Source organism: Hyaena hyaena, unplaced genomic scaffold (assembly GCF_003009895.1).
Source record: "Hyaena hyaena isolate Hyena2069 unplaced genomic scaffold, ASM300989v1 scaffold_684, whole genome shotgun sequence".
Lineage (NCBI taxonomy): Eukaryota > Metazoa > Chordata > Mammalia > Carnivora > Hyaenidae > Hyaena > Hyaena hyaena.
The window spans coordinates 442,986-460,330 of NW_024081316.1; the positions used below are offsets into that span (position 1 = coordinate 442,986).

The 17,345-nt window shown below is 36.3% G+C and overlaps 1 pseudogene; it reads left to right on the forward strand.

Moving 5' to 3' along the window:
* The first annotated feature begins 540 nt into the window (after nucleotides 1-540).
* On the forward strand, nucleotides 541-11,684 carry LOC120220317 (annotated as a pseudogene).
* The last annotated feature ends 5,661 nt before the right edge of the window (nucleotides 11,685-17,345 follow it).

Sequence of the window (17,345 nt, forward strand, 5' to 3'; positions counted from 1 at the left end):
GGTGTATTCGGTTCTCAGAGCCACTGTAACAAGTGGGCATGAACTGGATGGCTTAAAATAAGAGAAATTTATCCTCTAACAGTTGTGGAGGCTAGAAGTCTGAAATCAAGGTGGCAGCAGGGACATGCTCCCTTCTAAGACTCTAGGGAAGGATCCTTTCTTGCTTCCCGTAGTTTCTGATAGTTGACAGCAATCCTTAGCATTCCTTGGCTTATAGATATGCTACTCTAATCTCTGCGTCTATCTTCAAATATCTTTCTCCCTTCTGTTTCTATGTCTCTCTGTCTAAATTTCCTAAATCTCCTCATACTGGGTTTAGGGCCTGTCTTAATTCATTGTGACCTCATCTTAACTTGGTCTTGTTTCCAAATAAGGCCACATTCAGAGGTTCCTGAGTGAACATGAATGCTGGGGAGACATTATTCAACCAATATAATCAGTTTCACCCTAAATGTTCAAAATCCAAATGGTCTTATTACACCTGTTTGCCTCACAAAATGGCAATAACTTCCCACACTCCTATAGAAGGTTACTTTTAGTAATTACAAGATGTTTCGTCCTCATAAAGGAGATTCCTCAAAAAGGCTGAGAGGTAAGGAGGCAGCTAGAGTACAAAATTTAAGGAGGTACTTGTTCTCTGTGTCACGCAGGTTATAGAGTTGTGCTTCCATGAGCCTTAAGTTTTGGGTATAGATCTCTTCTTGCCTCACCCAAGTCCCAACCCTATTCCCCAAGGCAATACAAAGAATATACCCATGAAAATGGCTGGTGGGGTGAGCATTTTGCTGGCATCTTTGTCAACAAAAAGAGAAAAAAGCCTATAGTTTTCATTTGTGGAATGTCAGCCTGAGACATAATGATAACAAATGATGGGGTGATTCTGTAGTGTAAGCACTGAGCTAATGTCTTTTTATATCATTTATTCCTCAGAACCTTAACAATGTAATAATATTTCTCCTATTTTATAGATGCAGAAGCATAACTGCAGTTCTCTTTCATTACCTAACACTTTGGCTGCCATAGTACCTGACACAGCAGTTGTTCAAAAACTATTTGAATGAGAAATCCTGGAATATTTTGAAGAAATTTGTTTATTTGACAACTAATCATAGTGGTTCTTTTTGTATTCATCTGCTCAGACTGCCATAACAAGATACCTTAGACTGAGTGGCTTAAAGAAACTTATCTTGTTAGAGTTGTGGACGCTGGGAAATCCAAGATCAAGGTGTTGGACAATTCAGTTTCTCATGAAAGCTCTCTTCTTGGTTTGCAAATGGTCACCTTCTCACTATGTACTCATATGGCCTTTCTTTGGTAAGTGGAGAGAGAGAGCACATGCATGCGAGCTCTCTGGTGTTTCTTCTTATAAAGACACTAATCCTATTGGGTCAGGGCCCTACCTTTATGATCTCATCTAACTTTAATTATTTCCTTACTCTAAATACAGCTGCACTGGGGTTAGGGCTTCAACATATGAATTTTGTGGGGACACAGCACTGAGTCTGTAACACTCTATGTCCGATATTATTATGGTCACTTGCATGTAGAGATGAATGAGGCATCATCCTGTTTTTAAGGAACTTAGAGTACATTGGAGCAGTTCCCAACTTGAGGACGTGAAACAGGGAAGGAACATTGGAATTACCTATGGAGCTTCTCCCAAACTAACAGGGAGTCATTCTAGAAACCATGAGATTTCTCACCTTAAAGCTTGCTTACCCTGAGAAGTACATCATTTCCTAATCCCTGAGTGACCTCCTGTCTAAACCATGAAAATACTGTTATGCAAATCTCCCTCCTTGTCCAATAATTGAGTTGTGCTTAAGGGCTGTGTAACAACCTTGAGTTGTGCTATTTCCTTAATAAAAAAAAAAAGGAGATGTATTTTAGAACATTTTTCCTCTGAAGTCCCTCTGCATTAATTAGACTTAATTATGTAAAGTGATTTTATGATTAATTAAAAATCTAATAAATTATTAATATTCTAATAATAATATTCAATATATGCTAATGGGTAGTCACTAGCATAAAAAAATTGAGGATTTAATTTTTAACATCACTTCTGTAATTTATTACAAAATCTAATTGAAAACACACCTACAAGGAACTCCATACTTTTTAAACAAAAAATTTTAATGTTTATTTATTTTTGAGAGAGAGACAGAGACAGAGTACATGTGCGGGAGGAGCAGAGAGAGAGGGAGACACAGAATCCGAAGTAGGTTCCAGGCTCTGAGCTGTCAGCACATAGCCCCACAAGGGTCTCGAACTCAGGAACTGCAAGATCATGACCTAAGGCCAAAGTTGGATGCTTAACCAGCTGAGTCACCCAGACACCTCCAAGGAACTCCACACTTTTTTGGAAAGGAACTAGGAAGTTTATTATATTGAATGAGTCACAGAGAGACAAGAAGTGGGACTTATTTCACATGTCTAAGAATCTTTCTCTTTGTATGTACCAGGAGTTGGAGGAAATGAATGGCCTTCCTGTGTTCCCATTTAGCTTCCTAGAATCTCAAATGATTCCTTTGATTGTAAGTTTTATACAAAACAATATGTCAGCATCTAACACAATGCCTGACAGAGAAGATGCTTAAAAAATATTTGTTGAATGAGTGAATATACATAAATACCAAATCTGCTGTTTAGCCCTCTTCTTTCTTTATCCTTTTTCTCCAGTGTGGAATTGGCTGTTCTCTCAGTAAGAGAAATACAAATTGTTCAATGGCTTTAGAAAAGGGCCTAAAAATATTATCCCTTTCATTATATGGAGAGATTTGAAATGTGTGTTAATAAATATGTACACACATATTATAAATATATATGTATTATATGCATATACAATATTGCATATGCAATACAAAATGTATTATATTGAAATTTAAATTTATTCATTTAGAATTAATCTTTTATTATGCTACAGGTAGTTATCTGTTAACAACAAAGTTCTAGAATGCTGTCCCAGAATGTTTTCCCACAAAAATAACTCTCTAGCTACTGGACAGAAATTAAATGTTTTAGTAGAAAATAGTATGCAAGTACACAAGAACACTGACTTTTCTTTTTCTGGGGGGTTGGGCGGCTGGAGAATATAATTAGTTTGGATGTTAATGCACTGCCAACTTGCAAGGAATAAACAACTTTATTTGCTTCCAAAATGTGCTTTTACTACTTAGCAGATTCAACCTGTATTTAATCAGACTGCTAAATATTTCTTCTTGTAATGGTGTTAGAAAGATAATAATGTCCTTAAGGAGTTCTCCTCAGGCAGGAAGTGTTTGCAAGAAAACATATATAGTTATAACATGCTTTTTAATAATTGGACAGGATTTTCCCAGCATTCACCCCTTACATCCTAGAAATATTTTTAAATAAAACCACAAGATTGACTTTACCTTAGACTTAACATCTATTGATAAGAAGACACGCTAGAAACTAGAAAGGCAAAAATTGTTTTGTTGCCAATCAGTGATGTTTCAATTTAAGTTGTTGGGTACATAAAGTGCCTCAGTTACTGCTAGTGATTGATGGGGGTTGTTCTTCAAGTGCTAAGCTGTAAAACTATTTTATATAGCTGAAAGATATGGAAATTTTTTTCTCACTGATTCAGAAAAAAAAAGTAGTTTAAAAAAATAAACTCTGAACTTGCAGAGTTATTTCTGTGGAAATGAAGAAAACAACTTAGGATATTAAGTATTAAAAAATTCACACTCTGAATCTTGAAGCAATTGTAAAAATGTATTCATATTCCTAGGTGGTACATTTTCTTTCTTTCTCTCTCTCCTTTTTATTTATTTATATCTTATAATGAGATACACCAAGTTTATTTGGGTTAAGTAAAATTCCCCACTTTCAAATGTATGCTGGAAGAGAGCTTGTCCTCTATGTTAATGTTAAAAAGGCTATCAAAGCAATTTTGTGTTTTGAGAGACTTTTCAGCCTTACTGTGACTGTATAAAGAATGAGAGGAAGATGATGTGTGATTTGACTAGGGTTGCCATTGCTTGCTGGGGGAGCAGTAACTATCATTGTTCCTTGGTAAAACTGGACAGAATTAAATCCTGTTTTCTGTCCTCCCACCCTGTTTTGAAATTCCCAAGGTCCAATGCAGAACTCAAGGAAAGCATTTGAACTATTTCAATCTTCAGTATTGGGTGCCTTAGAAGAGCTGTGTCCTTAAAGACTTGCTTTAGAGGAAGCATTGAGGGGTTTTCAGTGCTGAAATCTCTTGTGAAAATGTGAACACTTTAGAGATACTATCTAACTCTTTTGAGCATCGACCCTAGGTAGGGCCAAGACAGCAAGAAAATTTTGCTTTCCTTTCCCATTAGCACTTATTGAGTGCCCATCATGCACCAGTTGTGGTGGGATGTGATGAGGAGTGCAATTGCTAAGGCTTAGTGTCTTCTTCCAAGGAAGGGTGGGGCAGGAATTTACCTGTGAATATGTGAAAAGCAGGAATAAGAGAAAAGGGATAGTTGGGGCTTGAGGCAGTTGAGGATGCCTGCCAAATCCTTCAAATTCAGTTGTTTACCAATATTGTGATGGCCAAACAGACTAATCAGTGGCATGATTTTTGACCCCTGGGCTGGCTATTTGGTTGTCTATCTACCCTACTATAAAACTTCCTAATATCTCCAGGTGTTTCTCTCCCTAAATATCTCTGAAGCTCTCCAGGAGAGTATATACTGTTCATGAATCATTTCCTACCATTCTCCCATGCTGCTTCCTGTTGGGAGAGCAGAAACTGATGCCCTCCTTGAGGACACCATATTGACCACTCTTTCTGGGACCTCCATGTCACCATTAGTGGATCTAGAAATCTATCACTGATGGGTCTGTATTCCTTCCTGCCATGAACGTCAGTTGATTTGTCCCAGCAACAATAGCCTCATGAGTTGTAAAATCTCTTTCAATTCAGAGCCACTCACTCTGCAATGCCATAAAGTACACTGATATTACCAAAATTAATTGTGCTAGTAGTAATTGAATTTTCAATGGTGTATGTGGGGAGAACCAGAAGTCTCAACTCACCCACAGCTTTGATAAAGAGACATATTCTTTATGCTTCCAAACTATTTCTATCTTCTATGCTATGTTCCTTCTCAGGGGTCTTATTGCTCTTAGTTAGAATCTGCCTTGGGCCAGACCCTTGCCAGTTTGTTGACTTATTTTAGCATCTTTGCATGTCAGCGGAGAAGGGTCTTGGACTCAGATTCATTCCCCTTTTTCTAATAAGTCTTATTTGTTATATATTCATTTATTTTCACACATAATTACAAAGAAGGTAGGCTGCTAACCTGGCAGCATCGAAAGATGAAATGAATGCATCTGGATTTATTGGGAAAGGTATGCTAGAATTCCATGGGTAAGCAGAGTTTAAGCTCTGTCCCCATTCATAGTGCCATATGACAGTAGTCATTGAAAGAAGATTTAACAGGAGTTAGCACAAGGGGCTAGGAAAGAGCAGTCATCAAGAAGTAATGTGGCCAGGGAAGGAAATATCGGTGACAGGGGTAATGAATTGTGATGAATATAAACAATGGACTGGAGAAGCATCCCTTTTGTATGGTGATTATGCATCATGAGGAAAGTGGCAGAAATTGGAAATGGGAGCAAGGTCATTAGAAATTACAGATAAAAAAGATTAAAAAAATAAAGAGAAACTTAAAAAAAAAGAAAAAAAATTAGAGAATACCACTGACAGAAAAATTAGGAGGGCTCCTGAATTTGATTCCCTTCCTTGTTTTTCCCCAAAGCCAGTAATATATATGAACATTTTGAAATTATTCCCCAAAGTATTTTTAATGATTATAATTCATAATTAGTTCAACTTTAATATCAGTTCTAAAGTAATGACAGTTTTCTTGTGTTAAAAAAAAAAACTATGTTATTATTAATTAACTACTTTTGAATATATTAGCTTTATTCTGGAGTGATGTTAGAAATTCTTCCACCCCCAAGCATTTTCTTTCATAAGTGTCCATTGTGTGTGTCTTGGGTCTTTAGAATTTTAGCCTTTTAATGGGGGTTAATAGCAGAGTAGCAAATTACATTACATTTTGGAACAAAGGGATTAGACATGATTTCATTACTACTTCCACACATAGTAGAACGGTGAACAACAGAACCTACCCTTATTTTGCAGATAGAGAGGAAGGAGGAGACATACAGTATTAGAAGAACAAGGTATCCAAAAAACATGATTGTGGACAACTGGTGGTTGCTAACATGATCACTACAACCAGGGAGGGACCACAGGACCACAGAGCATAACAATAGGAAATTTGATATTCCCTGAGATGATTTATTTCAGTCCAGGTCAGCAGCCCTGGGAGAATGATTCCCAAGAAGGGGAACTAAGGATGTAGGGATCAGAACTACAGTCCTGAGGAGTGGGAGTGAGAGCAAGGCATTAGGCAGTCCTTGAAGGATACTAAAGGAGAGATTTAAGTATACAGAATAAAATAGGAAGGATACGGTGCTTGAAAGAACCATGATCTGAATTCATGTGTAAAGTTCTCCATAGGTTCTAGAGGCCTCATTATCAAGTACAGGGATTTGGAGCTTGTACCAATTCCTGAACCTTGTGGGATTCCATTTTGCTTGACTGGAATTACTGCATATTCACTAGTACTTGACAATGAGTATCCTCAGACTTAAAACTGACAGCACATTCTCCACTGTCTCTTCTCTCACTATGTGATTGTGCAGCTGTGCTAAAAAAGAGACTGATTAATATACTAGTAAGTATTATTTGAATATAAGACTATGCTAAATACATCATACCTATTGCCTCAATTAATTCTTAAATCTTAAAACTACATGTTAGGAAACTGAAATAGAGGAATTGGGATTTGGGTCATCTTTCTTGAGAACTCTTAACGCCTGAAGTTTTTATATATAAAAATACTGTGTACACCACCTTTCCGACCCCCAAAGTGGAGCAAACAGTTTCTTACCCTACCTCCCTTCCAATTATTCAATTAACAAAGCGTTTGACATTGACATTTTTGAGACTTCCTTTCATGTTGATTATAGCTCATTAACAGTTTACAGAGGAAGTTCCCTAGTACAGCTGTGCTTTTGGACATCTCCTGTGGGAGATGATACAACATCATATATAATTATATAGCCCTCAGCTTCCCATAGATCTTGGTTTAAATCAAGTTTTTCATTATATCAGATGTGTATCCTCAGGAAAGCCACTCATCTTCTCTAAGCCAATTTCTTCATCTGTAAAATAGGGATAATAAATAAAACAGAGTTTTTTGAAGATTAAATGAGATCATGTGTATAAGGAGGCATGGCCCCTGCTTCATGCAGCCTTGAGTCTACTAGGGGTGGATAAACAGACAAACTATTAAAACAAAAACAAAATGAAAACTACCCATAAGAAATATATTAACAAATTATAATGTTTTGTGGAAAAAAATCTTATTTGAGACATAAAGGTTGCAAACTATATGATTTAAATTGTGCTTATACTTTATCTTAAATATAATGGGAAGTTCTTGAAGGTTTTTCAGAAAAAGTGATATAATGGGATTTTCACTTTAAATTAAAACATTTTTTAATGTTTATTTTTGAGAGAGAGAAAGAACAAGCATGAGCAGGGGAAGGGTAGTGGTACAGAATCCAAAGCCCGCTCCAGGCTCTGAGCTGTCAGCACGGAGCCTGCTGCAGGGCTTGAACTCACAGGCCGCAAGATCATGGCGTGAGCTGAAGTCAGAGGTCAACCAACCAAGCCAGCCAGGTACCCTGCAATTTTCACTTTAAATTCGTCATATGGGCTGCCATGTGGAGAATGGATGGAGGAGGGAAGAGGGCAAAAAAGGGCAAATGCTGGGAGGCCAGGTAAGCAATTAGAATGAAAAGAGATATGTAAGTAATTTAAGTAATATTCTGGAAGTCAAATTAACCAGATTTTATAGTGGACTAAATATACAAGTCAAGGAGAAATGGTAAGGTATCAAGGACAATTCTCCGATTTCTGGCTTTAGAGATGAAGCAGATTTAGTGTGGAACAATCGATGATCAAGAGATGGATTTTGGAGAGGCTAAATTTTAAGAACATCTGGGATATTTGAGCAGATGTATAGGCTAGGGAAGAGGCTATCATGTCTGAGGTCTGTACTGGGCATTACATTCAGGAAGCACCGAAATTTGTATGGTTCCATAGCCATAGGAAAGGATGAGATCACTGAAGGAGTGTGTAGAGAAGAGGGTGGAAAAATTAGCCCTAAGGATACCTGATATTCAAAGGTAGAGGGGCTATTAAAAGACTAGAAAAATCTTAAGAGTGACAAAAACAGAAAGAAAATGAAGATTTATTATCTGTATGGCATAATTTTATACTGCAATAGAATATTTAATTTTCTACTTCTTCTTATCTAGTATTATTTTTCAAATGAGATGAACATTTCTAGGTAGAGATTATGATTCTTCCTCCTCCGGGTGCTTTATATTGTAAGGGTCCAAGAAATATTTTTGATTGATTTGAGAAAAGAGATGATAAAATAAAGATTCTAACTTACATCAGAACAGTGAAAGTGATCTTACCTTACATATCAAATACTTATAGTCTTTAGTGGACCATTAGGAAGATTTTAACTCATCTTTGCATAAGCGAGAAGGAAACTTTTCATAGTAAAACCATTTTATTCCTTGTCTACTTAAATCAGATATCTTATTTGTTAGTCGATTAGGGCCATTCAATTGCAATAAAGACTCTAAATCAGAGGTTGACAAAATAGGCAAGTATCTGATTATGTTTCTGGACTTATTCAATGGCTAATCAAAACTATAATCTTTACTTGATTACTTGTAAGAGGGGGTAACACTTCAGTTTTCTATCAGTTAATCATGAAACCAAAAAAAATCTGTTAAAATACTTCATAGCCTTTATACCACCTGCCCACAGGTATAGTAATTACTGAAAGGCAAAAAAGAAGAGTAGGAAGAAAGATTATTTCTAAGAGGATTTTAGCTTTGGCACTTATTTAAATTATGGCTGCATGATTGTCGATACAGAGATCCACAGAATAAATGAAAGCGTTTTAGCGGAAGATGACACTTAAGTTTAAAAGTAAGAAGTACAGGTGGTTGTGTTTATCATCTGACTGCAGTGATGCTCTCACCTCTGATTTTCCATATATTTAATCTGGGAAACTGGACATTCATGGGATGAGCCTTTCTTTTTTTAAAATTTTTTAATGCTTATTTATTTTTGAGAGAGAGAGAGTGAAACAGAGCATGAGCAGGGGAAGGCAGATAGAGAGGGAGACACAGAATGCGAAGTAGGCTCCAGTCTCCAAGCTGTCAGCACAGAGCCCGAAGCGGGGCTTGAACTCACAAACCATGAGATCATGACCTGAGTTGAAGTCCATTGTTTAACTGACTGAGCCACCCAAGTGCCCCAGGGATGAGACTTTTAACCAAAAAGCAAACAAACACAAACCCAGAACCCAAATCACAGCCTCTCAAAACAAAAACACAAAAATCTTATTCTTTGGGTAACATCTATTGTATTGCTCTGGGTTGATTCATGTAAATTTTAAGGTGTATGTGTTCCTAACATTAATGAAAAAGTAGTCAAATAATGTTGCGCTACTTAATATTTATTAGTATTTTCATATAAAGCAGAAAATGTCCTATAATCCCATTGTCTAGGTAATTATAATAGACAGGGAAAAATAAGGAGCAATATATGAATACTAGCAGAAAATGGAAACAATACTAGGAAGTATAAAGTGAAATTAAAAGCCCAAATCCGCCCTTCCTTATTGAAGGTTTTTGAACAGTGCATGTTAGCTTCCAAAAAGTATATATGTGTTTATCAATTAAGTCATTCATTCAACAGATATTTATTGAAGATTTATTATATGAGTGTTGATATATGCATAAATATAAATGTATATACACATACCATGCAATCAATGTATTATATATATGGCACATATATGTGTATATATAATGTATAGTATGTGCATATATGTACACATAATATATTACATCTATAAGATAGGTGTATGTGCCTTCATACACATGTATGTACCCTAGTATAACCAGAAATGACTAAAAATGATTTTCAGTTATTTAGATTATTTGCACATCAGATATTTTTCTAGGGAAACAGCTTATATAATTTTTTTCTCTATTTTATTTTTATTGAATATTATCGTTTTATTTTTTATTATTTTTCTTTCTCCAAATTTTTATTTAAAAATTAGTTAACATATAGTTAGTTAACATACAGTGTAATGTTAGCTTCTGGTATAGAATTTAGTGATTCATCACTTACACACAAATATTTTTCTTACCTTTTTTCCTTTTTTCCCTGTCTTCTCTTCTTTCATTTCCACATTTCTAAATGATACATGATATAATATACATTATTGTCTTCTAACTAATTTACAGAATATGTCTCTTCTTTTTTATTTTAAATATGATTTTTAAAGATATTTGTTATAATATTAAGGATATGATAGGGTCCTGGAGCCAGAATACCTGAGTACAACTTCCTAACTGATAATCTTGAGCAAGTTTTTCTAAGTCTTTGAGGCTCAGTTTCCTTGTCTGCAAAATAAAGTTAATAACAGTGCTGATTCTGAAAGGTTGTTTGTGAAGACTAAGAGAGCATTTTTTCCCCACACTACTCAGGGTCTATATGGTGTCGTTTTGCGTTCCCGTCAACTTAAAGGGAAACTTTCACAATGTCCGGAGTCCTTGATGTCCTGCAAATGAAGGAGTATGTCCTCAAATACCTTGCAGCAGGAACCCACTTAGGTGGCACCAACCTTGACTTCCAAGTGGAACAGTACATCTACAAAAGGAAAAGCGTGGTATCTACTTCATAGAACTGAAGAGAAACTGGGAGAAGCTTCTGCTGGCAGCTTGTGCCATTGTTGCCATTGAAAACCCAGCTGTTGTCAGTGTCATATCATCCAGGAATACTGGCCAGTGAGCTGTGCTGAAGTTTGCTGCTGCTACTAGAGTCACTCCTATTGCTTGGGGTTTCACTCCTGGAAACTTCGCTAACCAAATCCAGGCAGCCTGAGAGTCTGACTTCTGGTGGTACTGATCCCAGGGCTGATCACTGGGCCCTCACAGAGGTGTTTTATGTTAACCTACCTGCCATTATTCTGTGTAACACATTCTTTCCTCTGCACTATGTGGACATTGCCATCCCTTTCAATAACAAGCGACTTCACTCTGTGGGCCTGATGAGGTGGATGCTGGCCTGGGAAGTTCTGCATATGTGTGACACCATTTCTGGTCATGAGTGATCACTATTTCTACAGAGATCCTGAAGAGATTAAAAAGGAAGAGCAGGCCACTGCAGAAAAGGCTGTAACCAAGGAGGAATTTCAGTGTGAATGAACTGCGCCAGCTCCTAAATTTACTGCTACTCAACCTGTAAGTTGGAGTTTGTCTGAACTGGTGAGGTGCCCGACTAGAGACTGAAGCTCTCAGCTTGCCACTGAAGACTGGTCTTCAGCTCCCACTAGTTAGGCCACATGGATAGGAACAACCAGTGAGTGGCCCTTAAGCTGCTTTTTCACAAAAGCAAACAAGATGGAAATAAGGTTTACAAAAAATAAGCAGTTAAAAACAAAACAAAACAAATAAATGAGCACATATAAAGTGACTAGAATAGAGACTAAGGGCTCAGTACACCAGTACATATTAGCTACTACTATTTTCCTTCTAATCTCACTTGCTAAAGATCTTTTTTGTTGCTGTTTTAAAATATGTAATATGGGTTCAAATTTATTAATTGTTCTAGTGATTTTTGCCTCCTTTTTGCCTGCTCTGCATTTTTGCCTTTGGAAAAAAATCTGCCTTAGAGTCAGTTTTCCTACTTATAAAATCATCTAATTACCACTTTGCCTAAAATAAAACCCTCTTGAGAGTTTTTACATTCATTTGGTAGCTCCTAATTTCTGCCATATTTTAAATGATATACGGTCTTTGAAATTAATGTACCTAAATATTTACTATGATAAATAGCTGCAGGAAATAAAAAATAATCAAATTTACAGCATTTTATGCTTTCAGAGACTGTTTTATATCCCTTTGGTAAGTCTTCTTATTTTGTCCATTTTCATGACTTAAAACTCTTTTTCCTAAAAAAATCATTAATATAGCATATTTCTAATATTAACTACCTATAATGTGAAATATTTCACATAAAATATGTAATTTCCAAGGTTTTGCTATATGATTTCTTATGATATAGCTCTGACAAAATAATGGACAAAATGGAGCATTCTAATGCTCTTTGAAGCACTAGTGCAATTTAGTCTATAAGTCTGGGCATATATACTCTCTGTAAACTAATGCACATTATAATCCAGTATTATTTTGTGAGTTAGAGATCTTTTTCAAAATATAAGTTTAATGAAATTATAATCCATTTCTCATGTCATTGATGATACCTTTGACTAATGTCAATCCCTCACTAAACAAAAGCTAGTATTTGGACGATTTATAACCCTTTAATAAATAAACCAGACATACAGAGCAAAGAAAGTTAGCATTAATTTATAAAGACTAATCACAGAAGATAGAATATGAAATACCTTTCACAAAACTGTCAGATTTGATAAGTTCTTGTTACTAACAGATTTTTGAGGTGGATTTCTTGAATAACTGATAAAAATTGTTTTCAATATTCAATAAAATATAAAAATGTGCCCCCCAAGAATATACACAATGCCATCATTCATGTAATGCTGCAAAAGAAATGATTTTATATATTTGCAGTAAGTATTCATATTGGAAGTCCCTTAATAAAAATAGACTCTAAAATTTCCTCACAGGGGTGCCTGTGTGGTTTAATCAGTTAAGCATCTAACTTTTGATCTCAGCTCAGGTCTTGATATCAGTCATGCATTCAAGCCCCACATTAGGCTCTATACAGAGTGTAAAGCCTACCTAAAAAAAAGAAATTTCTTCAGATAACATAAGATGACAAGAAAATTTTGGTCTCCAAAATGATTGCAAAAATGACATTGAATTTAAAAGATTTATGTGTTAGACAATGAGATGTAGTTTAGCTTTTAAAACAGCTTATTTTGGAGGCAATACTTAGAAATAGGCCTTTTCAGGGCGCCTGGGTGGCTTAGTTGGTTAAGCATCCGACTTTCACTTAGGTCATTGATCTCGCGGTTCGTGGGTTCGAGCCCTGCGTCGGGCTCTGTGTTGACTGCCAGCTCAGAGCCTGGAGCCTATTTCGGAGTCTGTGTCTCCCTCTCTCTGGCCCTCCCCTGCTCACGCTGTCTCTCTCTCTCTCTCTCTCTCTCCTAGAAATAAAAAAAAAAGAAATAGGCCTTTTCGAAACCAGATATTCAAAGAATGTTTTATTAAAATTTGTTGGTGACCAATTCAGGTATTCATTAGAGGGTGAGATCCTTGAGGATAGGATTTTTGTCTGTTTTGTTTCTTACTATTTCTCTAGTACTGAGAAGTTCTGAAATATATCTGGGACTCATAGATATTAATTAAATGAATGAATATATGTACTTATTAATAATTGTGTTGACATTTTTCCAGGCCAAATTTGATGGAGCAAAATTAAATGTAATAGTACTTTGGGATCTTGATGATACTTTGGTCTGAATATTGAAGTTGATCCAAATAAATACATAAGGAAGACTTTGACCTGTCTTCAGCTAATCCCTGAGCAGATGTGGGATATCTTTCAGTTAGGTTTATGTCCTTGTAAACTGAGATTTTTATGAGAGTGCTGTCTTATAAAACCCTACCTCTACAGTTAAGGTATACGGGTTGGTTTTTAAAAACAGAAAAGAACAGAAGTCCAGGGGCTAGAGAGCAAACTCCTTGCCCCTTGTAGCTGTCAAAACCTAAATGAGAGAATTAACCTTTAAAGAAGATTTATTATACTTTGAGCATCCATTCTTACTTCCACAGTCTTAAACCTGTTCCTTTATTAATTATGCCAGCATAGAGCTAACGCTTATAACTGAACCAGCTTCACCTCTTTGGTAGAACTGGGCTTTATCATGATACTGGCTTATATTTAAGAATGCTACAAGAAATGTCCCTAATATATTGTAATTGTGTTTTCAGTATGTTTGTTATTGATAAGTATTTTATTACATTGTATGAAGGAGTTTTGTTTCACTTTTCATGTCAGGACTAGCTGCTTTTATCTAATGGACATTATAAATTGTTTGATGGCTCAGCTTCCATGGTTGCAATTTTATGTTCTCTGTTAGCTTAGAGATAAACTCCTAGGCCACCTATTGCAATGCAGTTGTTTTGATCTCAGTGTGTACTTGTGTGTGTGTGTGTGTGTGTGTGTGTGTGTGTGTGTGTGGTTTTGGGATTAGCTTCACCTCCAGCACTGTTTTATGCCTTATCCTTATTTTGCTTTCTTTTTTCTCAAACACATTAAATTATATAACTTTAATAAAATGTACCTGTCCTTATAAAATAAAAGTAATCAATTTTAAATATGTGGGACTATAAATTATAAATTAATCAATAAAAACAAAGAATTTTATTTTGCAAATTAGGAATAAAGTAATTTAAGAGAAGTGATTGGGTTATAAATGACTGCAATTGGCAAGGTGATTTCATCATTATTAAAAAGAACCAAATACCCAAAAAGAACAGCCCTTCAAAATGCAATCTCTTATAGGGAAAGAACTTTAAAGTACCTCTTAATTTTGTTCATTTGTGGTTCAAACCTATTCTGATAATGAAGGTGAGTATGGAGAGGAAGGACAGACAATGCCAAAGGAATAAATGAATAAATAGATGGACAATGTCAATATAAGAAAGACAAAGATATTCGAGGACTTTTAGCTGCCCACTATATGGTCTTCAGTGCATTCTGAGATCTTGGATATCCCCAGGGAACAAATGACATACACACTCCCTAGGGACACTTTCTAAGTTGATGGGTGTTGTTGAAAAGATTTGTCAGAGCCACTAATCTGAATCTCTCTTCTGTCTATGACCATGTCTTCTCACACCAGACTTCAGGTTTCTGAATTCTCACGGAGGTGACTCTCTGAGGAACCCTGCTATTGGTCATCTGAGGAAACCTACTATTCACTCCTTAATTAGCTGACCAAATTACAACCCCTCCCCCTCAGAAGAGGGGTTCAATCTGACTGCTGCAGCCTGGGCACATCTATGGATATTATCTTAGCCTCATATTCTGTGCAAGACAGATGAGGCTGGATATGAGATTTAGAATAGGCTTCAAGATAATCTGTCTGCCTGAGTCAGCAAAAGGGTCATTCCTTCAGGCCCAAAGGGAAAGCTTAGCCAGGCAGGTTGTAAATGGCCAGGGAGGTTTTTGCAAGGTTGTATTTCTTTGCAACTGGAGGGCAGATGACCTTAAGATTTTTGAGAAGGTTCTGAATAAGTAGTATATTATGGCTTTACTATACCAAATTCCCCTTTTCCTCCTAAGCACTCAACCAGACACTCCTCATTTACTGAACTCGTAAAATTTCCACTAATGGATGGAACTAATTGCCCCCTAGTTTCAGACCTAGGTTCTGCTTCCTCTACTTTTTACTATTATAAGTAGGATTGGGGCCAAATCATTATAGATGGTGCCAAGGTGTCCAATTATGCACCTGAAAGGTCAGGGAGTGCCTTTTCCCCCTTCTAAAACATACAAATCAATTTATAGCTTAAAAAGAGTTTAGTTTCTTGGGTTCGAGCCCCGCGTCAGGCTCTGTGCTGACTGCCAGCTCAGAGCCTGCAGCTTGTTTCAGTCTGTGACTCCCTCTCTTTCTGACCCTCCCCTGCTCACGCTCTCTCTCTCTCTCTCCTAGAAATAAATAAAACATTAAAAAAAAAAAGTTTAGTTTTGAAGTGTTACATAAAGCCATAGTATTTTCTTCAAATATTTATTTTGAAGAATAAAAAATAAGAATAAAAATTTTATTTTATTTTGAATAAACTTTCTGGTATGAAGCTCTGGTATTATTAAGAAATATTATTGATTCAGTGGTCTTAGAGTCCTTATCATAGAATACCATTTCTTTGGATTTGTTAGTTTTTTTCGCCTCCCATTTTTAAAGTAGGAAAGAAGGGAAAATCATTAAGAATGTCAGCATTTAAGCATACCATTGCTTAAATTTTGAATTTTGACATGAAGTAGAGCAATGTTGCCAGATACGGAGGATGGAAGGAAGAGAAGTGTTACAAACATAATCTGAATTACCTGGAGAGCTTTGAAAAATATAGTATTCATTTTTTTTTCTTATGGTTTGGGTGAGAGACATGAGGAAAGAATGGTAGTAGTGAGTAAGTACTGCTTGTGTACTCCATTTTTCTGGCTAGAAAGCATTTGACACTTTAAGACAAGATATTGACTAACTTACAAATATTGTTTGTGCTGGGCCTCAGCTTATTTGCTCTGAAATCCATTCATGTTTACGTAGCATGACCAAATATAGAGAATGGTGGGGGAGGAGAAACAATTCCATGGTTTCAAATTCCTCCAGGTAACCTTGGCTGTTGGGCTCCAATAACCTGCTGCCTCTAGGCCTCCTGCTACTGCTGTTGGCAGGTTGCTTCAGCATCCCATTTCTCTTTCAGCTCGTTCATCACCTGGGGAAACAATTGCCTGTATTAAGTTTCTTTTGTTTTAAATACTTAGAGTAATTTTTATTTTCCTGCTTCAGACCTAATGATACACCATTATAGCCTTTAACTTGTGCAAAAAATAAAGAAAACTAAAAAGTGCAAGTAGATCTATATTATTTAATGTTCATTCAATCACAAGATGGAAGACACCAACTTCCTTGAACAAGATAGTATATCTAGTGACTCTCGTAACTAAAAGACTAAGGATTGTAGTTTGATTTGAAAGTCTAATGATGTTACCAGATATAATCTGACTGGGTGATTTCTTGCTTGTTTTGTTCCCTCTGGAGGGAATTTTAGTTCCCTCAATTTTAGTCTCTCTTTATCATAATACAAATTCCAAAAGAGGAAGTGACTTTCCTAATAGCTACCAACCTCCTGGAGGTAGCCAGTGGTGGTTGCTGGGTCAGTTTCCCAGGCTCTGCCCACATCAGTGATAAAATTTGTACAGTCCCAGATTGCTCCACTTCCTGTTCAGTCTGTAGAGCCAGGCTCTATCCTGTCCTTTTCCAGTCTTTATGCTTTTTTACTTCACCAGAGAGACATTTCTCTTTGAAGGTGTTCACTGAGCTTGTCCATGTGATTTATGAAGATCAGACAAAGCCTTAGGAAATGAAAAGAACTGTATTTTTAATGGTCACTACTGACTTACAGTGAACACATAACCAATCAGGCAATGAAGTGAATAACCACTTTGTTTTGAAGTT